The sequence below is a fragment of the Sceloporus undulatus genome, chromosome 1 (genome assembly GCF_019175285.1).
Source record: "Sceloporus undulatus isolate JIND9_A2432 ecotype Alabama chromosome 1, SceUnd_v1.1, whole genome shotgun sequence".
NCBI lineage: Eukaryota > Metazoa > Chordata > Lepidosauria > Squamata > Phrynosomatidae > Sceloporus > Sceloporus undulatus.
Window position 1 is genome coordinate 15,323,551 of NC_056522.1, and position 25,476 is coordinate 15,349,026.

At 41.6% G+C, this 25,476-nt stretch overlaps 1 protein-coding gene across 1 annotated transcript in view; it reads right to left on the reverse strand.

Moving 5' to 3' along the window:
- Window positions 1-25,476, reverse strand: part of SPTBN1 (spectrin beta, non-erythrocytic 1) — a 200,233-nt gene that overhangs the window by 170,871 nt on the left and 3,886 nt on the right. The window lies entirely within an intron of this gene.

Here is a 25,476-nt window from a genome sequence, read left to right on the forward strand (position 1 = left end):
TCAAACCACTACACCATGCTGGCTTTCCACATAAAAGGTGTATATGAAACATAAATGAATGTCATGTTTAGACATAGGTCTCATCTCCAAGATATTGCAAATATTCCAAAATCTGAAAAACTTTAAAATCCAAAACACTTCAGATCCCAAGCATTTCAGATAAGGGAGACTCGACCTGCGTTTTGTAGGGATAAATGAGACCGTAGAGGCAGAGAGGAGAAAGCTCTTCACCAAGCAATTTGGGTTGATTCATATTAACTGGGGATGCTAAATATTTTGACATTTGAAAAGAGATCTCTTGACATAATTACTATTCCTGCTTTCTGGCTGTCGATAGCCCTGGCTTTTCAGAGTTGACAATTGGGAACATAATAGCGGTGCTGGTACTTGCACATTTTTCAATTTAAAAATGAGGGCATTTCCTTCGTCTACAAGGGCTTTGACTCTAAATGAAGCCTTTTGGTACAGAGGCGGACTAGATTCTTTCACAAGGCATGTGCCAGAGGAGAATTTATATAAATGGCAGGTTTAATGCATATTGTGTACACATTTTTGGATAAAAGTGTTTATAGAAACTGGAGGATCGCACCTTCAAAACATTATCTTCTCCAGGCATCAGATCAGTAGCATATCCAAATTCCCAGTAAGAAAAGCACCAAGATTATTACATTGTCCTTCTAGAGAAGGAGCAGGGAGCCCAGCAATAAGGACGTATTAGTTTTAATGGAGCAACTTTTAATTAATTAGCATTCAATGACTCACAGCCAAAAGAAAGAAATGTGACTCTACTGAAAAGCACTGTGGGAGCAATATGAAAGTCCTATCTATGCAAACAGGCATGTGGTGGCAGCTAGCAGTTTCCACTCTAGGGTTTCTTCTGTTCCCAATAGAGGTTCAACATCTTGGACAGATAACAGACGTATAGATTAAGGGAAGTAATAGGCCACTCTATTCTGCTTTGGTCTGGCCTCACCTGGAATATTTTGTCCAGTTCTGGGCACCACAACTAAAAAAGGATGTTGACAAGCTGGAGCGTGTCCAGAGGAGGACCAATAAAATGGTTAAGGGTCTGGAAACCATGCCTTATGAGGAAAGACTTAGGGAGCTGGGTAAGTTAAGCCAGGAGAAGAGATGGTTAAGAGGTGATACGATAGCCCTGTTGAAATATTTGAAGGGGTGTATTGAGAATGGAGCGAGCTTGTTTTCTGATGCTCCAGAAAATGCAACCTGGAGCAATGGATTCAAGCTACAGGACATGAGAGTCCACTTAAACTTTAGTCTTGACAGTAAGATCTGTTCAATAGTGGAACACACTCCGTCAAAGTGTGGGGTAGTCACTTTCTTTGGAGGTTTTTAAACAGAGGCTGGCCAGCCATCTGTTGGGGTGCTTTGATCATGCATGGCAGGGGGTTGGACTGGATGGGTCTTGTGGTCTCTTCCAATTCTATGATTCTCTCAGTGCATATTCATTGACATAGAAGGCACTGATCGCCAGCTGTGACATGTATGGAAGGCCTTTGGAGACTGCTTCAAACAGCTTCCAACTTCTTGCGACCCAAATGTGAACCTATCACAGGGTTTCCTGGGGCTGAGAGGGTGTGAGTCACCTAAGGTCACCCAGTGGGTTTCCAAGGTTGAGTGGAGATGAAACTCTGATCTCCAGAGTCGTAGTCCAATGCTCAAACCACTGCACCACGCTGGCTCTCTTCGAAACTTCAGTAGCTCCAAAATGTTGCAGCCAGACTGCTGAATGGAGCTTGTCATAAGGAACATATAATATTTGCTGCAACAACCTCACTGACTACTGGTCCATTTTCAATTAAAAATGCTGGTTATGACCTATAAAGCCCTATACAGGTTGGAGGTCGCTGTATTCTAGCTGGGAATCCAAAATTATGGACAGAAGTCTTTCCAAAAATATATCTGCTTTCAAACTGAGATGACAAGGATTGAATCCATGTACTCCCTGAGCTTTAAAATGTTACTTTTTTAGACTGCAGCTCCCAACATCACCCAGTCATAGTTTTTTTGTGGGTTTTTCAGGCTATGTGACCATGTTCTAGAAGAGTTTATTCCTGACTTTTTGACGGCATCTGTGGCTGGAATAAACTCTTCTAGAACATGGCCACATAGCCCGAAAAACCCACAAAAAACTATGGATGCCGGCCATGAAAGCCTTCGACTTATTCACAGGGATGCCCAGTGATGGCATGGCCCGGGCCTTTAGGAAGTTATATCCCCAAAACCCAAACTTTCCAGGCTTTGCATTCTTCTCAATGCATAGCATATTCTCCATCGTTAGGTAATTTCCCTACATCCTGCCTTTCAAAAAACACGGAACAAACAGATAAGAATAAGAATAATAAACAATAATAAAAAACGCAGTTGAAAGAACAACAATCAAACAATATGAATCCACTGAAAAATCAAGTAAGAACATGTTTGTTAAAAAAAATAGCTATAAACTCATATTGTTGAAAACACTATTCTACATAGACAGGGTGGGCTTTAGGATAACATAATTCTATATGGCACTGCCCCAACCTGGTACGTAAAGCTATAGTTGACATGATCCCTAGCCAAATCTATGCAGAGGTACTATACAGAGGAATAAGGGGCACTTCAATCGTGGTACTGGATAAGGCACCAGATCTAGCCTGATTTTGGAGGCTAAGCAGTGTCAGCCTTGGTTAGTGATTGGATGGGAGACCACCAATGAATACCAGATAGGCTACATTTCAGAGGAAGGATCTTGAAAAACCATCTATGAATATTCTTTCCCTGAGAAAACCCTAGGAAATTCATGGGGTCACCATAAATTGACAGGCGACTTCAATCATGTACACACACACATTCAATATATTATGCTACTGCAAGGACAGAGTGGAAACTTGTGTTCTTCCTAAAGTTGCTGGACTGAAACTCCATCAGCCAGTATTGCCGATGTTGAAGGATGATGAGAAAAGAAGGAGCCCAACAACATATGGACAGTCAAAGGTTGCCCATCCCTGTCCTGCAGAGATCACTTCCTATTGTACCCACTATACATGCTTGCCTTCAAAGAAAGCAGATTCTGTTTGCACCCGCATTATTCCTTGTATACCCAAATTTCTTTCAGATGAGTCAGAACTCCTGCCTACTCTTCCTCCTACTTTTCCTTCCTCTCCCTTTTTCAGTAGCAGAATGTTGCCTTTGTTTGGCTTCTGTCCTTTTACCATTTTTAAAAAGTCAGGCAGCAAATGCGAAACTAATGTTTGGCATATAGTGCTGACTGCTTGGAATCATGCATGCCCACTCATTTTTAAACAAGAGAAAAGGAGCATTTGACAAGTTAGCCGCTCTCTGTAGGATGTACGAATTTATCCCAAACATATCAAATCCTCATCAGTAGATAACTTATTGAATGTAAGAGGGAGACTGCTTCTTTGGGAACTTTAGAAATGTGGTTTCAGTTAATTTTTGGGCATTCCTTAATTATTATCATTTTATACTGATTAATGGCATTAAATGTAAAGCGGCACTTAAGACTGCTTACAGCTGAGAGATTAAAATCAGATTCTAAAAACAAGATTCACATTTTAAGATCTGGGGTAGGGTGATATATTGAAGTACAATTGGGGAATGAGTGGCCTTCCAAACAATGTTGGACCAGTGTTTGATTCAAATTACAAGAGCAGAGATTCCATATAAACTTTAGAAGACTTCTGACAGTAACAGTTAGAATCATAGAGTTGGAAGAGACTCCAAGGGCCACCAAGTCCAACCCCCAGCCATGCAGGAATCCAATCTGTTTAAAAACCTCCAAAAAAGGAGACTCCACCAGCCTCCAAGGGAGTGTGTTCCACTGTCAAAAAGCTCTTATAGTCAAGAAGTTCTGCCTAATGTTTAGGTGGAATCTTGTTTCCCATAGTTTGAACCCATTGCTCTGGGTCCTATTCTCTAGAGGAGAGCTGCAGAAAACAAATTTGCTTTACCTTCAATATGAAGTGGTTTGAGAGTAGAATAGACTGCCTCAGAGGGTGATGAACTCTCCTTCGATGGAAGTCTTTAAACAGCAGTTGGATGGGCATCTTTCCGGAGTGCTTTAGTTGTGTATTTCTGCATGGCAAGGGGTTGGACTAGATGACCCTTGTACCCCTTCTAACTCTACAGATTCCATGGTTTCATAACAACTTCCACCAGTCCTAGCCAGCACCTCCAGTGGTAGGGGACCATGGGAGTTGCAGTCCAGCAACACTACAAAGCTGTGTATTCCTCAGCCCTTAAGTAAATAAAATATAACCCAATGTAATACGATCTTAAGCCTATTTGCTCTGATGTAAATTACTCTGAGTCTGATAAAGAAATCTTTTCTATTGTAGTAGTGGAGTGAAAACACAGTCCCATGCTTTTCAAAACACTTTGCATGCAGAAAGGAGCTGCTAAAAGTCTCAAATTTTACTTTACTATTACATCATTTTTTGTGCATGTCTGTATGCACCAGTGCTATTGAAGAGCTGCAGTTTCTTCTAAAGTACACAGCTATGAGCATGCCTCTGCTGAAGGCAAGATAATGCATTTGTGGAACTATGCTCTGACTGCAGTATAGCAAATCCCTGTGTTTTCTCTAAATCCCTTTCCTGATAATCTTTGCCTTGCCAGCTGTCTCTGAGATAGAAAATGTGGCAACAGTATCCCATCAGTGCATTAAAAACAACAATACTCAATTCTCCCATAAAAAATGGACAAGAGGCAAGAATGTACAATAATACATTTTGTATCCAGTGTAGGAGGAATGGGATTACAAAAGATGGCCACTACAGTAATTGTTCATCTGTTTTCCTCCCCATGGGTAAGAACACATGGAGGCCCTACTGGCTCCATCTATCTTGTCCAATGTTGTTTTTCAACAATAGTCCAGCATAAAGCTGCCAGAAAACCCCACAGCTGGGTTCTCAAGATAGTAGCCTTGTCTTAAATGATATCCAGGTACATATTAGCTGTGTTTGGACATCACACAAGGATGGGAGATGGGCTGGATCTGCTCCACCTAACCTGCAATGGTTTCTGTCTGGGGCATGTTCACTCTCTAGCATTGCCTTTCTCTAGCACTAGGGAGCTGGGTATGTTTAGCCTAGGTAGAATAAGGTTAAGAGGTGACATGATAGCCATTTTTAAATATTTGAAATGATATGGAAAGAGCATCAAGCTTGCTAGGACATGGAGCTATGGACTCAAGCTACAGGAAAAGAGGTTCCACATAAACATTAGGAAGAACTTCCTGATGGTGAGTACTGTTTGACAGTGGAACATGTTGCCTTGGAGAATGACGGAGTCTCCTTCTTTGGAGGTTTTTAAATAGAGGCTAGATAGCCATCTGTTTGGGGGTATGTGTGTGTGCTCTGATTATGTATTCCTGCATGGCAGGGGGTTGGATTGGATAGCCCTTGTGGACTCTTCCAGCTCCACTGTTGTAAGATTTTATGAATGCCCTTTGTGCAAAGAGAAAGGTAGAAAGGAACACTCCATACCTCTCTCTGCATTAAAAAAAAGGTGTCCTGGGGCAGGGCTTTGGGAGAAGTGGGGGAATATTAGGAGGCAACAACTCAGTTTATAGTGTCACTTGCCGCCCCCCCCCCCCCCTTTCTAGGAATGACTTGAAAATAAATCTGATCCCTGAGACCAGAACAGCTTTCCTATAAACTGCAGTTTAGAATGAAACAAATAGGTTGCAGTAAGCCTGAGGTTTATGTTCCGTCCTCCTCTCTCTTTTGAAGTTGCAGCAAAATGTATTTGGATTAAGTACAACTAAGAGGTAGCTTCATTTGAATTAATGATTCATTTAAACAGATCTGCCTCATAAGGCCACTCCGGAAGTTGGTTTGTTTCAAGCAAACCATAGTTAAGATTAACTACAGTTTGTTGAGCTTAGAAGATGCATCAAAAACTGCAACTAAGTAAATTGGGAGAGAATGGACCTAAATCCTTCCTGACGAAGAATTGCTGGCAGAGAAAAGAGGGCAGAGGAATATGTAATACCATCTTACTTTAGAACAAACTGCACAGTCTGGGGCCATTTTACACCTCCTACACTACTGTGATCTACAGAGCCCTTTCTTGGGGGAAGAGACAGGAATTATACAAAAACATAACTTTTTTTCCGTGTGTGTGTGTGTGTGTGTGTGTAGAGAGAGAGAGAGTGAGAGAGATGTATTTGTTCTTGTATAGCATAGATGTTATTGGACTGCTGGGTTTGTAGTCCAAGGCTGCATAATTCCCACCCCCTTGATACAGGGACACGCCTATCTTTCATTAAATTGAACACACAACAAAATATTAAATTACACACATAACAAAAATACTTTCTTTTGTCAATTCTCAACTTACTGATCATGAATTTAATTCTAGCAAAGAGGGAAAACAGTTACCTGCTTCTCTGCTCTCTGCACATCATTCCTAATTTTATAGCCTCTGTCATGTCCTGTATAAGTCTCTATCATGTCCCCAGTATCTGAATTATATAAGACCCTTTTTATAAAATGCACGTGATACTGCTAATTGTTGTGTTGGTGTGTGTGCTTTTTAAAATAATATATGTTTTAACCAGGTTTTAATTTTTTTATTGTTTAATTGTTTTAACTTTTGTATCTTGTGGATTTTAAACATTGTTTAAAAAATAGTTGCAACATGCTTCAAGGAAAAGGTGGGATAGAAATGATGATTCAAGGCTAAATTGCTGAGCTATCCAGCAATCAATCAATAAGATGGTACTTATTTGACTTGAATTAAAAATTCCAGTAAAAATGATTGGCACTTTTGATAAAGTCACTCTGCATCTATGCTATTGATTCATCCATTTTCTCAATTGTAGGCATTGTTCCATTTCATTTCTGCCAGACTGAATCAACAACTCTAAGTAAGCCGGCAGTACACAACACCTGTAGGCATATCCATTCCAACTGCCAGCACCTCGCCCTTGGCAAACAAGTGTTGCCATGCAAGTCTTAATGCTGCATCGCACAGGTACAGGTGAAAAGGCAGAAAGAGGAACTCCATTAAGAATGAAAACAAAGAGTCCAGTTATATATATATTTAAAAAAAAGATAGTTAATGGCTCTTGCCAGACACTTAAAACTCTTTCAAATGCATATTCTTTCTTTTTTTAAAAGACTAATTGACAATTTAAAAGAGGAAAGAAGAGCCATTCCTTGGGACAGCACGAATGTGTTTTTCATGAAGACACCTCTCCAGAAGTGAAATCTCCAAGCTCTCAGCATATATAAGAATCTAAGAGTCCTGCTGGATCAAACCAAAGGCCTATCTAGTCCATCATTAAATTCACAAAGTGACCAATCAGTTAGTTATAGAAAGAAGCATAAGCAGGACATGGAATTATTAGAACAGCACTGTACTTGAGAACCAGTGTGGTGTAGTGGCTTGAGTGTTAGACTATGACTCTGGAGACCAGGATTCGATTTCCCACTCGGCCATGAAACCTACTGGGTGACCCTGGACAAGTCACACACTCTCAGCCTCAGGGGAAGGCAATGGCAAATCTCCTCTGAACAAATCTTGCCAATAAAACCTCATGATAGGTTTGTCTTAGGTCACCATAAGTCGGAAATGACCTGAAGGCACACAGCACACAGAACACTGGAAGGCAGCCTGCCAGGGAACACTTGATACTGTAGGATATATTTCAAAGGAAGGTAATGGCAAACCTTCTCTGCAAATTCCTTGCCTACAAGAACTCTATGAAATTCATGGGGTTGCCATAGGTTGACAGACAACTTGAAGGCACACACACATGAACATACTGTCCAGATGGCGCAGAGCTTAGAAAAATTACTTTTCTTGGATGACAGCTCCCATAAACACACATAAGTCAACAGGTTTATATATTCATAGTGCCCGTTGATGGAATAGGCTGGCCCAGTTCTATCAGGGCTATCAGGAAGAAAATCAACTAATTTGAAATGTGATGCTAAAGGAGGGTTGTATAGATACCATGGTCAGACTAGGTCCATGTAATAAATAAATGGGTCTTTGAGCAAATCAAGCCTGAACTCTGCCTAAAAGCCAACATGATTAAACTGAGACTGTCATACTTTAGACATATCATAAGAAGATAAGATTAATTAGAAAAAATAACAATGCTTGGTAAGGTGGAAAGCATAATGCCTAAATATTCTAAAAGCACCAGATCCCATCTGACCTTGGAAGCTAAGCAGGGACAGTCCTGGTTAGTCCTTGGAAGGGAGACCACAAGGTGCTATAGGCTGTATTGCAGAGGAAGGAAATGGCAAACCCAACTCTGAGTATTTTCTTTATACTGAAGATAGAGAGCCCTCCCTCCATAACTATCATCTTTTGGCCTGTGAGGGAGAGAATAGGCTGGCTCAGCTCCATCAGGGCCAGCCTGAAGAAGAAGAGCCCTCCCTCCGGTCCATCTGCCTTGGTCCAGGCCTCAGAGGGAGAGAAGAATGCTGGACCTGATCCCCTCCCTCCCTCACCATTCCCTTCTCCTTTTGTGTCGTGTCTTTTAGATTGTAAGCCTGCAGGCAGGGAAACGTCTTTTATCCCCTCTGTTGTAAACCGCTCGGATTCCCAGTGATTGGGCAGTATATAAATAAATCCTATTATTATTATTATTATTATTATTATTGAGTTGTGGTGCCCAGAACTGGACACAGTATTCCAGGTGAGGCCTGACCAAAGCAGAATAGAGTGGCACTATTTTAAAGACTAATTGACTTCCCTTGATCTAGACAATATACTTCTATTGATGCAGCCTAGAATCATATTGGCCTTTTCAGCTGCCACATCACACTGAACTCAGCACTCTCTAAGTGGTTTACAATCTGTAAACCAATTGCCCCCAACAAACTGGGTACTCATTTTACTGATCTAGGAAAGGACAGAAGGTTGAGTCAACCTTGGCGCACTGAGATCGAACTCACAGCCTTGGGGCTACAGGGCCAGCATTTAACCACTGCACCACCAGAACACTACCAGGAGCCTCATTGTGATCTCAGAGGGAGCAAACCATACTAGTGGTTGTGGGAAGCACAACAGGACATGATATAAACAGCTATCTGGCATCATTGCAGAGTGTTACAGATTTTCTTGGATAATCCGGAGTAAATGGTGAGTTTTTAAAGCAGGGATGGCCCGGATTGACTGTGGAATGGCTCTTCCCATGTGAAGACAGTCCTCAGTTGAATTGGACCTTTGACCCTGTCTTGTGTGGACAAGGTGATGCAAGGTCAGGGGAAAATCAATATAAATGGCCCATGTAGATATGCCCTCTGACTGGATTTGCCACCACAGTGACATGGAAAGAACTGCTACTACTACTTATTATTATTATTTTCTTACCTGCCTCTTCCCAAGGATTAGGGTAGGGAACAACATCAATTAAGAGATAAACAATGTCAATTAAAACATGTCTATTAAAACTTGCCACAGACAACATGGCAAAAACCTGGAACGATACAAAATGAGGGAAACTCTCAGAATGAGAGCTTAATTCCTCTGTGAGGTTGCAGTTGGAGGTGGCAGCAGAAGCGATGGTGTTGAAACAAGTTCTTCTAGCACAGTTCGTTCAGTTCAACATTGCTTCAAGGCTTAGACTTGTTTACTTTCTCAGTATTCAGCAATGTGTTGATACAGTCATGAGGCACTCATGTGGTCCTCATTTTTGACTTCTGGACTTTTAGACTTCACATCAGCTCTCTGTCTTCGTTAAACAATCACGTCAACTAATGTCTGTAGAATAAACCTTAAAACCTTAATGATTGTTAAGCCAACTCTCAAAGCACAAAGCCATTCTTTATGTATCACGTTTGTGGCCCATGTAGAGTTATGTGCATGGGGTTGCCCTCACTTCATCTTGAGAAAAATTCTGAGGCCAGTCAAGCTGACAAAAGGCATACCCAGTTTTGTGAGATATTTAGCCTTCTCTGTCAACAGAATCATAGAATCATAGAGTTGGAAGAGACCACAAGGGCCATCCAGTCCAACCTCCTGCCATGCAGGAAATCCAAATCAAAGCATCCCCGAGAGATGGCCATCTAGCCTCTGCTTAAAGACCTCCAAGGAAGGAGACTCCACTACACTCCGAGGGAGTTTGTTCCACTGTTGAACAGCCCTTACTGTCAGGAAGTTCCTCCTAATGTTGAAGTGGAATCTCTTTTCCTGTAGCTTGCATCCATTGTTCTGGGTCCTGATCTCAGCAGTAAACAACCTTGCTCCCTCCTCAATATGACATCCCTTCAAATATTTAAACAGGGCTATCATATCACCTCTTAATCTTCTCTTCTCCAGGCTAAACATCCCCAGCTCCCTAAGTCGTTCCTCATAAGGCATGGTTCCCAGACCCTTCACCATTTTAGCCGCCCTCCTTTGGACACGCTCCAGTTTCTCAATGTCCTTTCTGAATTGTGGTGCCCAGAACTGGACACAATATTCCAGGTGGGGCCTGACCAAAGCAGAATATAGTGGCACTATTACTTCTCTTGATCTAGACACTATACTTTTATTGATGCCACAGAGAATAATTTCTCTTGATACAAGCTGCTTCAACAAAGGTCTGTGCCATAATAAACACCACTGGCCTCCACCATCTGCTATTTGAGATGGTTGCCTCATTTTATCTAATAGTTGGGTTGGCCATGTTAAGAATCAAAGCAGGACAGCAAAGCAAAATAGACGTGATTGGTCATTCTAGTCTGATTCTCATTGCTACTATGATAAGTCACCTGTCTCTCAATATGCTGTTACCAAAAATAAATAGCCAAGGCAGGGAAGGAGTTTATCCAACCATCTTGAAGGAATTTCATTCCCTAATGGAATTCTGAGAAGTGTCAGTTGCAAGGAAACTATCGGGAGAGATACATATAAGGGACCCTTTCCATGATGCAATTACCTTGATATAATTCCACTTTAAGTGCAAGGTTCCATCCTAAGGAATCCTGGTCTTGATGAAATTACAAATCCCATGAATCCATAGGATGTTGCTATAGCAGATGAAGTGGAATCATAGTGCTGTAACTGTGTAATATGAAAGAGCCCAAGATAACCTGCAACTGACCTCTTTAACTCAGAACAGAAATTCCTGATTCAGTAACCATCCATTCTGGACTGACAAATATCTTGATTTATATGTCAAATACCTTAGTGAGAGAGTTTTTAATAATTGGTACAAATTCACACCTTGAATGCACATGTGCCCAGCTTGTTGGGTGCAATTGGCTTACCCACTGTAAACTGCTTAGAGAGTGCTGAGTTCACTATGAAGTGGTATACAAATGTAAATTCTATTGCTACTTACACAAAACTCACATCAATACAGCTCATCTGGAATAAATACCATGCCCTGGTTTCATTTGGCATTCGAGAATGCATTAAAAGAGGGGTCAGGAGAGAACACAGCTTTCAATTATTCCCATAATCATGGATTTTGTACTCTGCAAGTCCCTGGTTGACACCATAGGTATTCTCTCACTCTGTGCCACACCATTAGATTACCTCTAGAGACATTGGGCCCTTTCCCATTGTGCATTTATAGCACCATGATTCCCCTTTAACTGTCATGGCTGCATTTTGTAGAATCCTGTAGTTTCATGAGTCTCTAGAGCTCTCTGGCGGAGAATTCCAAATGCTCTTCCCTAAACTGTTGAGCACTGGACAACTCTGGAGATCAGGGTTTGATTCCCCACTTAGCCATGGAGCCCCACTTGGTGACCTTGGGTGAGCCACACACTCTCAGCCCCAGAAAATGATGTGCCAAATGTCTTGAAGAAACACAACAAGGGCTGAAGGGCGGGATATAAATACCATAAATAAATAAATAAATAAATAACAATAGCAATAACAATAACAACATTGCCAATCCCAAGATTCTACTGGATATTGCCCTAGCAGTTGAATCACAGCTACCTTGAGTCTCTGTACCGGAGAAGGGCAGGATATAAATAAATAAAATCATCATCATAATTGTTGTCATGCTAAAACTGTAATAACATGAGTGAGGCAATGCAATGCAGGAAGAGCTATGATGAGTCTACATTCACCCACTTTCCATTTTTTGGGAACTGTGTGACTCTTTTGACATGACACTCTCTCTCTCTCTCTCTCTCTCTCTCTCCATTTCCTATATTCACATGTTAACCAAACAACAAAGAATCATAGAATTATATCCTGATTATATCTTAGCATGTAGAATTCAAAGATATAGCCGTGTTAGTCTGCAGAATCCGTATGCAGAAAGATCTTGTAACACCTCTGAGACCAACAGAAAGAAAGAAAATGGCAGGATGAGCTTTTGTAGACATCAGTTTACTGCATCTGAGGAAGTTTGCTAAAGTATATGAAAGCTCATGTTGCCAACTTCTTTCTTTCAGTTAGTCTCAAAGGTCCTACAAGATCTCTCTACATACTGGTATCTTAACATGGTTAAAGAGTACTTAGGGATAATTTAAAAATATTACAATGTTTAAATGTTTAAACATGAAATTGCATATTACCTTGGGGGTCTGAATTTGGGCTAAAACACGACTTATAAATAATTCAATAAAGAAAACAAATAATTGCATAATTGATATTTTCTTCTGTACCATAAGGCCTTTGATGCATAACTTTGAAGTGGATAATTTTCCAGCCTTCAGGGTGATTTTGTGAAAACATTGCTAAACTGGGTGCTTGGCACTACTTTGTGAATCCACTTGTACAGAATTAACATACTCTGCAAGCCACACTGATAAATGCAGGGGACGTCCAAATTATTGTTTATGGGTGTCTTGCAGTGTGCTTAATACAATGCCACAGTATTTTAATCACACCATGGTGATCCTTAGATGAAAAAGTAGTGTTCAGCCATTTTAAAAGTCTCATTAAATTCACTTGAAGATAGTGGATGTTAAAAATGAAAATTAAACAATACATCTTGAAAGTGAAATAAGGATAGAAATCTAGGCTTCCATAATAGAGTGAAAGGACATTCAATAAAACTTTGACTTGAATCCTCTTGGTTAATTTCAACTATAGTAAACTGACTAAACTGATTGTTGAATGGTGACAACACATAGCTAAATTCCATTGATCTAATGGATCTACTCTGGTTGGGAGTAACAATGGAATTCACGCCATCTACAAGAGTTCTGCTTCCATAATATAGGCACTGCGTTGCAATCTGTCCTAGGAAACTGGTGTCAGTTTCAATGCTTTTCATATCCAAAAGAACACAGGAACCCTGTTTGATTTATACAATTTCAAGGACAGAAAAGGGAGAGGCAATCATATTAATAAGCTGAGATTCTTCTGACAAATCAGAACAAATAATTCCAGTTCTGATGGCATCTGTACAACTGCACCTGGTCTCAGTTTTGTCTGCAAGAATATTTCCAGTGTACAAAAGAAAGAATCTGCAGACATTATCTCTGCTAGTCAATATGGAAATAAAGCAGAAAGATATTTCTTGAGGTGGCTATGAAAAGAAGATAAAGCAATGAAGCCTTGTGGTCAAAGCCCTTACCATAAGTTATGTACCATTTTTCCATGGATATATATGTACTAAGGCAGTAGAGTTGCCGGACTAAATATTGGAGATGGTTCCTGTACCTTTAATAGTTATGTAGATCCTTTGTGATCTTGGAAGTGAAGCAGAATCAGCCCTGGTTAGTATGTGGATGGGACACTGCAAATGAAAACCAGGCGCTATAATTATATTTCAGAGGAAGAAAACTGGCAAATCCACTTTCAGTATTTCTTACCTAAGAAAACTCTATGCAATTCATGAGGTCACTATCGGTCAACAGGCAACCTGTAGACACATACACAGACAGAAAAGGGAGCAGCAAGTGCTGTTTGTCATACAACCAGGTAAAAAGCAACACCTGCTGAAATTCCCTCTTCTACACAACCACTAAAGGTACAAGAGCCATCTCTAGTTGCTAATCTCACAACTTTCACAGGCTCATAGAATCATAGAGTTGGAAGAGACCACAAGGGATATCCAGTCCAACCCCTTGCCATGCAGGAACTCAAATCAAAGCATCCCCGACAGATGGCCATTCAGCCTCTGTTTAAAGACCTCTAAGGAAGGAGACTCCACCACACTCCGAGGGAATGTATTCCACTGTCGAACAGCCCTTACTGTCAGGAAGTTCCTCCTAATGTTCAGGTGGAATCTCTTCTCTTGTAGCTTGCAACCATTGCTCCATGTCCTGTTCTCTGGAGCAGCAGAAAACAAGCTTGCTCAATCTGCAGTATGACATCCTCTCAAATATTTAAACAGGGGCATCATGTCATCTTTTAACAGTCTCTACTCAAGGATAAACATATCCAGCTCCCTAAGTCTCTCCTCCTAGGGTATGGTTTCCAAAACGGTGAAGGATCTGGAAACCATGCCCTATGAAGAGAGACTTAGGGATGTTGAGCCTCGAGAAGAGAAGGTTAAGAGGTGACATGATAGCCATGCTTAAATATCTGGAAGGACGACATAATGCAGATGGAGCAAGCAAGTTCCTTCATGGCAAGGAGATGGACTGGATGGTCCGTGTGGTCTCTTCCAACTCTATGATTCTATGAGAGTCTATATTACAGTGTCAAACTCTATATGACATTATAAAATTGCAACCTCGTGGTACCATTTTGGGTTTCTGAAAATGTTTCCCATAAAAATATCAAATAGCAAATATTATCTCTAAACATTTTGGAGAAATAACTGAAAATATGTAAATATCATTTGTGGAAAGCTCAGTCAGAGTCCACAGGAGGCCTTATTCAAGGATTCCAATAGATTAGTCTTTCAGCAAAAAACCTTTCAAAGTTGAGGATCTTGTGGTCTTCCGAAGAGAATTTCATTGTTGCCTTCGGCAATCCCTAAGGTCTAAGTACTCTGGCTGACTTCAGAAATCCAAGACTCTGTTTATGCTAGATCATACCATTAGAAGTGAAATTCTGACTGGAGGTTACATCATAAGTCTGCAACTACATGGCACTTTAATGCTCTTTGAAATATTGGGGAAAAGGGACCCATTAAGGAAACAAGTAAACTAATTTGCTCAAATGTTCCTAATCCCAAATGCAAAACCCTCCCTTCCAAACTTGCTTGTAATGCCAAAACAAATGAAATATACATTTCCTAAACACTCCCATCCGCCCACACTTTTCCTATATTTGTGGTCTGGGAATTGCCTCTAAGTACAATACTGTGAGAAGCCTGACAAGATGCAGCGCAGACGTTTTGAAGACTGAAGGGCTGGATAAATCCCAGGCACCTGGTTTGCCAGGGATCTAAGTGTTTCAACATCCTATCCTGTCTGTACACACATTCCTGTATACTGTCAGCATGTAAAATGATGATCCCAGTTTTTAAAGAAATACTGTGCTTCCCATAAATCTGATATATTTTTACAGTGCCGTGTGCATCCAGTAAACTGTGGTAATATAAGCAACCCATTTATAGCTAAGGTAAGCAATATGTACCTCTCCTGACTAGGGCCTTTCCACACTACAACCTCCCCTATGAAATTTTCCTTCAATCCCCAAATTTCTAGCATTGAACAGTGAGACACTGAAAATCACTCACACCAGGAATTGTGTTCGCATTTCCTTGGTATTCTGGCCTTTCCAATAGCTAAAACTCTGAATATGTCCAAAATAATTAAATGTGTACAAATTCACATTTAAAAGTAACCAGAAAACTATGATAATTACATCAATACTGTGACTTTATGCCTATTCGCTTCATGATTTTTGAAGCATAACATAGGCTGTGTCTACACTGCAGAACTAATGCAGTTGGACACCACTTTAACTGTCATGGCTCCATCTTGTGTGACTTGTAGTTTGTTGTGGCACCAGAAGGCAGAGGCGGGTTACAGACGGGCAGGAGAAGACGTCTTGGAGGTGTATTCAGCTGAATGCGGAGCCTCCAGACGGCCCGCCCCGGGGGCGTGCTTCAGGTGTTGGAGCTTCCACACGGGGGGCAATGAAGACGCCTCACCTGGGTCCGTTTCGGACCCGGAGTTTCCAAACCGCCGCCTCGGAGGACACTGCAAAAAGAGAGACAGCTTCCTCACGGGCGGCCCAAACTGCGGCTTTTTTTTTCTTTTGCCGCATGAGAGGTGCGCAGCTTCGCAGCTGCAGCGCTAAGCAGCGGCGGCAGAAAGCCTGTCTGCGCATTTAAAGCACCCAAGCCCCTTTAAACTTTTTCCCTGTGACTTTAAAGCTAGGCAGGAGTGGTGTGAGGTAGCAATGTCCAAACTCTGTCCTTCCAGGCGTTTGGACTTCATCTCCCAGAATCCCAGACCACAGGGCAAGGGGGCTGGGGATTCTGGGAGATGAAGTCCAAACGCCTGGGAGGACAGAGTTTGGAGATTGCTGGTTTGGGGACCAGTGAGCCAGGCATGGTGGGAGGAGAGAACAGGAAGGGTAGAATAGAGTAGATAGGGCTGGGAGGGAACACATGCCCTGGGAGGCGAAATGATGTCTTTATGGGACATCATGGGACCTAGTGCCTTGTCAGTGCTCCCTGCCCCTTGATCCCAGGCCCTCTCTAGTTGCCCTTTGCCTTTGGGGGCAAGTTTAGAGGGCATCAAAAGGTCTTGGGCACATTCAAGCTCCGGGGTCTCTTTTTTTTTTTTCCCTTTGCCGGCTGGCGAATGCGCAGCTGCGCAGGGCTAAGCAGCGGCGGCAGAAAGCCTATGGGCACATTTAAAGTGCCCAAGCCCCTTTAAAACAATGGTGGTCTCCTGCCAGCTGGTGATCAGCTGGTGTTGGCATCCTTGTCCACTTGCACGTTGCCAATGTCACCAGCATCATGGATGCCTCCTCTCCTTTGGTCCCCGCGCTCCTGCTGAATCTGCAATGCGCAGCCACAGCTGTCTCCGCTGCCACCGCTGTCCCCCTGCCATCTCCCCTCACCTCCTTTGTACATATGTCAATATTTACAGTTTTAGCGTTTTTTATTGTTAGGTGAAAATGGCAGAGGAATGTGTGTAGGGGTGCACTTTAAAGTCCAAACTTTCCAAGCAGCGCATGCGTACATGTTGCTCTAGGGTTAGGGTTAGGGTTAGGGTTACGAGGCTTAAAATGCGCCGCAGCTGTGCCTCAGCTTCCACAGCTGCATGGCAGCGGACGTTGCAATTAAAGCCTGACTGCAAACTGCGCATGTTCCAAGACCCCAACTCACTATGCGACGGAGCTTTTAAATGGGCAACTTAAAGTAGCGGCGTAGCAATTCTGGTGTACCGGTGGAGCAGCTCTCATGGCTTCTTCCACTTCTCGATATGTGTCAGCATTCAGGTAGGACTGCTTCAGTTTCTGCAGTTACTCCAGTTTCTGGGACCATATAGCTATAATGTCAGCCGTCTCAGTATGAGACCAAGACGTCCCCCTGCCTTTTTTCGGGGTGCTGGTGGATGGCTGAGCCATCCTGCCTGGTGGCAAAGGGCTGTGCCTCAGCTTCCACAGCTCCATGGCAGCGGACGTTGCAATTAAAGCTTGGCTGCAAACCACGCATGTCCCGGGACCCCGACCCATTATGGGACACAGCTGACATGGAGCTTTTAAACCGGCAACTTATATTTGCGGCGTAGCAATTCTGACGTATCGGTGCAGCAGCTTACAGACGGAGCTGCGCAGGTACGTATCAAACAGAAAAGAAGCGGAAAAAAGCAGCACCTTTTTAATGCCGCTTCTTCCCGCTTGGGGCGTGCGGGGGGCGTGTTCATGACGGCATTCAGGTAAAGCCCGTCTGAAGGCTCTACCTTCATGACGTCATGAGTACATCCCTTTTTGCCCGTCTGTAACCCGCCTAAATATCTCACAAAACAGCCTCAGCCTCAGCTGCATCCTTAATTAGGTTTTCATAGCCAAGAAAGAATAACTTGTTAGCATTACCCATATTACTTTTAACTCATTACTCCCAAGCTCTGTTCCAGGTACTGTATATGTAGATCAGCCTAGACAGTACAGCCAATGATGAGGCCAAATGGGACTTGTTGTCCAACAATATCTGAAAAGCCATATATTGCCCATCTTGTCTTAAAGAAACAACACAGACCTAAAAAGAAGAAATATTCCTAGTCCTACAAAGTACTGGTTATTGGAACAGGGAACATGCCTTGGATCCATTAAGTTCATCCTTGATTCACAGCTCAATTTCTTAGCCATTAATACTCTAAGAGTTAATCTCTAGGAATCTAAGATTAACAAAAAGACACTCTTTTCAAATTAGCAATTACCGTACTTTGATATGGTATCCAAGCAACAAGCAAGAAGACATGGAATTCAAAGAACCGTTTTTGCTCCATAAAAGAAAGAGCCTTGCTAGGTGAATGCTTCAGAAACAAAGATGGCAGAACAGTCCCTTCTTGAACTACGCCTCTTGTGCAAATGCTTCTGTTGTCAATGGCATGCTTATAACAACAACTTTTGTAAAATGTGCTCAGTGGCAGCAGTGTGGTGGGGGAATCTCTTTTTAAAATCATGGTAAGAGAAGGAGATTTCCTCTGAAAGTAGGAAAATTGTTTGCTCCAGGAGTGCAGCTATGTGCGGTGGGGGGAAAATAAGGACACTGCTCCCACATAAGTTCTTCTTCTGATTATTTTTTTCCGTTTCCAAATTTTTAGCATTGCGGTCATTTAAAACTTCACTTGAACCTTTAGAAAAGAAGTTTAAGTGTCCAAAGAAAAAGGACAGGCAAAGGTACTAGGGGAATGTGAACACAGCAAATACAAGAATTCTAGGTATTGATGATTATCAATATCTCACTCTGCAAAGGCAGACATTTGGGGACTGAAGGCGAATTTCACTTGGGGAGGACTATTTTTAGCTGAGGGGCTGAGCCATCATTCTCCCCATTAGCTACACCCTGATTCAATTGTTAGTCCCAATTAGATTCCTTGAATCAATAGGACTTACGTGTTTAATTAACATTCACCAATTATTCTACGGGCCTACTTTATTTTGGATCTAGTAACTAGATTTAAGTTTAAGTAAGGGATGGGAGAGCCAGTGTGGTTTGAGTGTTGGATTATGACTCGAAACCAGGGTTCGAATCCCTGTTTGGCCATGCATACCCTCTGGGTGACCTTGAGCAAGTTGCACTCTCTCAGCCTCAGAAGAAGGCAATGGCATACCCCCTTTGAATAAATCTTGCCAAGAAAACCCCATGATATGGTTGCTTTAGGATTGCCATGTCAGAAACGACTTGAAGGCAAACCAACCCACCCCCAAGTGTTGGGAACCACGCAGTCCTTCATGTTGTTAGACTGCAATTCCCTACATTCCTCACCACTGCTGGGTCAAGCGGTTAGGATCCAGCAACATCTGCAATCCAGCAATATCTGGAGGGCTGCATGATTCCTACCCTGGGCAGAAGTGTCATTATTGGTCACAAGGCCCCCTGCTCTAACGTAAAGGAAGAATCTCAGTAAAGAGAAGGCAGCATCTACTGGTATCCATTTCTCATATTGGGCATGCCACAACTATTAGATTTCTCTCTTCTGAAATCTCAGAAACACAAAATTTGTTTATTCACTTGCTTGAAAACAATACAACACACAAAGTTTTTGCCTCAATGCCAAAGTAACAGAGCAATGGCCTACACTGAATTGTTAGTTACAAGTAGAGTAAATGCACTGAATCAATGGAACTCATGCTAACTCATGATAAGTGCTGATGTATCTAGACATACACTCCAATTGTTCTGATTTGCAGGGACAGTCCCAATTAATCCTCTGTCATCCCACTTTTTCAGCTGCTTTTAAAAATGTCTGCTTCTCTCTCCTTCTCCCGCTTTTCTCCTTTGTCCTCAGCTTACTTTCATGCGTGTAAAGTGAGTTGAAAGTGCAAAAGTAGTTTGCACTCAGCTAGCTCAGAAGGAGAAGAAGGAGAGAAGAGGATGGTGGCAGAATCATGTCCTTCCAGGCAGCCTCAGGCAAAAGCAATCGTTTAGAGTCTCTCCTGCTTTGTCTGTTTTTCTTCACGAATAGCTTTTGCCATCTTGACCACACTTTGTGATGTTGTTCAGCCCCAAGTTTCCCAGTTCTCTGAAATGTTGGGAAGTATGCCAAGTTCCTGTTGGTTCAATGAGGTCTAATTGGAATTAACAACTGGATTTAGGTTGAATCAAGGAAGACCATAATAAATACAGATGATTTATTCAGTGTAAGTTATGTTGTTGTCTGCCTTGGTGACCTCTCTCAGATTCTTCTGGATGCACTTCTCACAATATATTTACGCAGTTTGCACTGAATTTATGCAACCTAAGACATTAACAAAAGAAAAACCAGACACATTCTTCAAAATTTCCAGAGTTAGGAGCCAGTTATGCTCTTAAGTTCTATTCTACTTGCAACATGCTTTAATGAGGTCAAAGTCTACATACGCTTCCAATTCCATTTATCAAAGCTTGGCTGTGTCCAGGTACACATCAGTTTATGTACTCACTCACCCCTGAGCCAACCAGTTCCCTTTCCTTTGTCACCGTATACAACTCTACAAATCACAGTATGTAAACTGAATACAGGTCTTTTTAAAAATAGCAATACACATAAATACACAGTCAAAGAAACATTCCATTTTGTGTTTTATACAGTATATATATATCACCCAGTAGAGTTAAGTAAGTGAAGCCAGGATGGTAAAGTGATTGCCGACAGACAAAAAACTGGGAGACAAGTTCAAATTCCCATTCATCTATGACGTTCAAAGGGTAAACTTGAGCAAGCCATTATCTCTTAGTCGAAACCTGGAATGTTACTTTTTGGAAGTAATTCAGGCAAATAAGTGTGTGTGTGGGGGGGGGGATCCTCCCCAGGCTGTTTTGAATTTTATAAGCCAAAGATGTTTTATGTAAAAGAAAGAAAATTGAGATGTTACCAGAATTCTTCAGGTAAATCTGGAATTTCTAGAGGGAAAGTGAGCAGCAACCTCTTCCCGTCAAGTTCTTGCTTTGAAAATTCTGATTTGTTTGAGTGATTTAGACCTCTATATCTGCCACAATCAAGAACAGAAGCAAATGGAAATAGTTTCTTATAAGCTTAATATCTGACTCACTACAGTTTGATAAATTCACCCTCTTGGTCTTGCTTAGATATAAGTAATTTAAATTAATAACGAGAACCAGTGTGGTATAGTGGTTGTAGTATTGGACTGGAAGTTGGAAGATCCATGGAACTCACTGGGTGATCTTGGGTCAATGACTCTTTCTCAGCTTGTTCTACCATCCAAGTTCAGGTAAAGGCATCTGTCCTGGGCAAAGCTCAACACCAACTTCTAGACATCCAAAGAGCATGGGAGAGGTTTGCACTGCAACCTCTCCCACCTTCTGCACACACAGGATGGGTAAGGTCACTTTGAAATCCCCACATACATACATATATACATACATAAATCTGTTACTCAGAACCATCTCCATGCTTAAGAGAAATATTTGGCCTCCTTTTCAGATACAGAAAAGAAGCAAAAGAGGAAATTATTATTTTCATTCTTGATGTATGGGTCCAAAACACACTGCTGAAATAAACCAGTTTGAGACCACTTTAACTGCCCTGGCTCAGTGCTAGGGAATCCTGGGAATTGTGGTTTATTGTGTAATAATATTGTATTATTGTTTTGGACCATAGATTTCTTTTTAAGTGCAACAGAAACAGAGGAATTACAGGAGATGTGAAGTGTGAAAAATTCAATACTTTTCCAAGCTGAAATTTCCATGGTGGTTCAGTGCTGGATTCTGTTACCAGCCTCAGCTTTGCTTCCTGAGACTTCTCTGTAGGGGTTGCAGCAGCCCTGATTAAAATAGCTGCAATTGCAGACAGATTCACCTTGGGATCAAAGATGCCATCACTGTTTAAGCAGCCCAGAGGATTCCAGCTGACTAAATATACAAAGGAACAAGAGAAACCTGCACACCAGGTGCTTTGGGTGTTAAGTTTCCTCCTAGCACTGAGGAAATCCTTCAGACGTCCTTCTTACACCTAAGCTCTGCACACCTCTATTGTCTGTAAATGTTTTTCGTTTTGTTTTGTTTTTCAAAGTAATCCTGAATTTTGCAGTCATTTTATTATACAAACTCTGGCTTTGAATGCTGAAGATTCAAAATTCATGCTTGAGTCATAGAAGCTCAGATTGCCTGGCAAATGAAAGTATCAGAAACAAACAAACCATATCCCACTATAAACTTTGCCAGTTAAACCAGAAGGTAGCTGCACTGGACTAGCTGGACCAGTAGTCAAATTCAACATAAGGCACCCTGACACGCTCACCTATATATACTAAAAACAAAGAGGGCAATCTCCATATCTTGAGCTCCAACACTCCTATAAATTCCAATTTCCATGTTCCTTTGTGTAGAATTGAAAAGCAGGGCAGAAATCTTACATAGGTGACATTGGCCTTTCCTGTCCTCTAAACTGGTGGATCTCAAACAAGGTACATGTACAACTACTGGGACAGAAAATTGGCCGAGGAATGAAACAGGTGTTTTAGTCATTGTAGTAAAAATGATTTCCAATAACACTAGTGCAATTTTGAGAATTTAAATTCTTAGTGACTTCCAGTCACCATAGCAGTAAAAGGTATGCCTAAAGTATTATGAGATATTTTCTACAACTAATGGAATTATTATTTTTGCTTGTTGGTGTGTAGTGTACTCCTACCAACACTACTGCATTTTTGTTCTTAAAAACACCATACATTATAGATATAATAACAGAGTGCCTATAAATACAGTATTAAAGAGCTAGAAGAAGCTATAAGGGTAATCTAATCCAACCTTTTGCCTTGCTAAACCACTCCAAAATACCAGCCAACCTCTCTTTGAAGACCCCCAAAAGAAGGAGAGTCCACTACACTCTGAGGCAGTTTCTCCCACTGTCAAACACTTGTTAATGCTGGGAAGTTCTTCATAATCTTTAGATGCAAATTCTTTTCTTGCAAATTGGAATCCATTCAATTGTCTCCTAGTTTCTCCTGCAACAGAAAACAAGCTTGCTCCACCCTTCAAATGTTCAAAAATGATTATCATATCACTTGCCAGTCTTGATTCCTCCAAGCTAAACATATCCAGCTCCCTACATAGAGCTTGTTTTCCAGATCTTTGACCATCTTGCCTGCTCACCTTTGCACATCTTCCAGTTCATTAACATCCTTCTTGAACTGTGGTGCCCAGGCCAGAACTGTACAGAGTCCTTACCAAGAAAAGTGTGTGGGGGTTGTTTCTGTCATGGTGGGACATAGGGACTCTGACAAGAGCAATGAGAAGAATGTAAGAAACTCTACACCATGGAAGGGAAATGTGCAGTCCATTGGATTTATGCAGGCTTAGGTGGGAGCATTTTGGGTGGTCCCCTACTGCAGGATCCTGTCTTTTATTTTAAAAATCAACTGAAAAGCATTTTTGGCCAAAAATAGCCTCTGTGGCTAGGATGGTAAACTACTTGAGGCAGGCCATATTACCTCCCCTGGGGGTCCAAGAAGGGACACATACAAACTCCTACATCAACCTTCTCCCCCCGCCATCACAAAAATCACTTTTGGTTCATAAATGCCCCCTCTCAATACAGTGGTGCCTCGGGTTACGAAATTAATTCGTTCCGCGGCCGCTTTCGTAACCCGAAAAGCCTTCGTAAGCCGAATTGCCATAGGCGCTAATAGGGAAAAGCCGCAATTCCGTGCGAAAAAGCCGAAAAAAGCACCAAAAGTTTTTTCGTAACCCGAAAAAACATTCGTAACCCGGAACAATGATTCCCTATGGGATTTTTTCATATCCCGAAAATTTCGTAACCTGGGTATTTCGTATCCCGAGGTACCACTGTACCAGCTAGTATACATGGGAGCATTTTCATAACATTTTTATACCCGTCTTAAGCCCTGAAGAATATTTCTTCTAACAAGAAGTGACCCAGAAATCACTTCCTCATTCATTCATTCATTCATTTATTGAAAAATACCTGTTCTGGGCCTAAAATAGTCCAGAAGAGCCCAAACATGGCAAAAATGACCCCATGGCCCACTAGAGGACATTTACAGGGAAAGTGTAACTTGGCTTTCTTTTGTAGATTTTTGATTTCCCCCCCAAGAAATATTGAATCCTTGAAGGGCTTTGAGGCCCATAAAAACAGCACTCTGGGACACACTTACCCCACCCTTGTTATATGGTCTGCAAATGTGGTTAGGGATCCCACCCCAAAAAGGACCAGGTGCACAAAATGTCCCTTCTGTTTTTTGCTGATCCTGTCTGTCAAGGAGGTATTAAAACTGGCCCTCTGTTCCTGGAGGCATCACCGATCACTTTTCTACACACCGCACACTCACCCTCCACCACCATGACCACCTGTACAAAAAAGCACTTCTCATGGAGGAAGTCAGACACAGTTCTAAATTTAGCATTGTATCAAATCTATCACCAGCTTCTCAAAGCACTGAAATTGGTGCCTCTTTTAGACCAGATAAATAATTGAATTACCCACACGGTATTACGTGTCTCTTAAGTGATTGTTTCGTGTGTATTATTTATCGCTCACCCAGGGTATAAAGCAGGTACCCAAAGTCAACGGAGCTTCCGTTTGACTTTGACAGGATCCCAACTAACTTCAGTGTCAACTGTAAAAAAATATTAAAAAAAAAATCAGTGTGTTTCCTTGCTGGGTACAAGAAAGTAATCACTTGAGACTTCATCTTTAATAAAAACACTAGAAACCAGGTTTTATTACCATTCCTTCTATGCCCGGTGTTTCAGTTGTGAGTGTCATTGCTTACTCAGCCAAAGTAAAGTAATTCACACATGAACAAAGGATATGCTAGAAAGAAAAAAAATCTGCCTTCTTCCCTCCCCCACCTTGCAAAAAAAGGTATCAGTTAGTAATATGTATATTTTAGTGGCCACAAGAATGATGACTAACTGTTGGGGTAAGGAATGTAAAACTAGATGTGCATAGGAAATGGAACAGAATCTCCGTACTTCAACATTTTATTGGGGCACAGCAATAAAAATCCTTGACAGGGAAAAGCATAACTAAAAGCCTTGTCCTAGTCAGTAATCTAGCTCACATCATTGTGATCACACCACATCATATGTAGCAGGGCTCCCTTGGTGGTGACACCTGGTTATGGAACTCCCATGAGTGATCTAGTGGTCCACCACACTCTTGGCTTTCATGCACTGGTTAAACATGTATCTATTTGTACACATGTCCAGGGAATAAGTAAGTATGAGTTGCCTTTTCCTAACTAGATGATAGGGAGCCTTGGAGACCTCTCATTCACAGGGTCACCATGAGTTGAGGTTGACTGGAAGGCAGATTTATTGCTGAACGTTAAGAAAACAAAAATAATAATCATAGATGATTTAGATGAATTTAAGGTAGATGATGAATAAATTGATACAACTGAAGTTTTTCCATACCTCAACTCAATCAGTGATCAGAATAGAGACTGCAATCAATCAAGAAATCAGACAAAGACGAGGACTTAGAAGGGCAATTA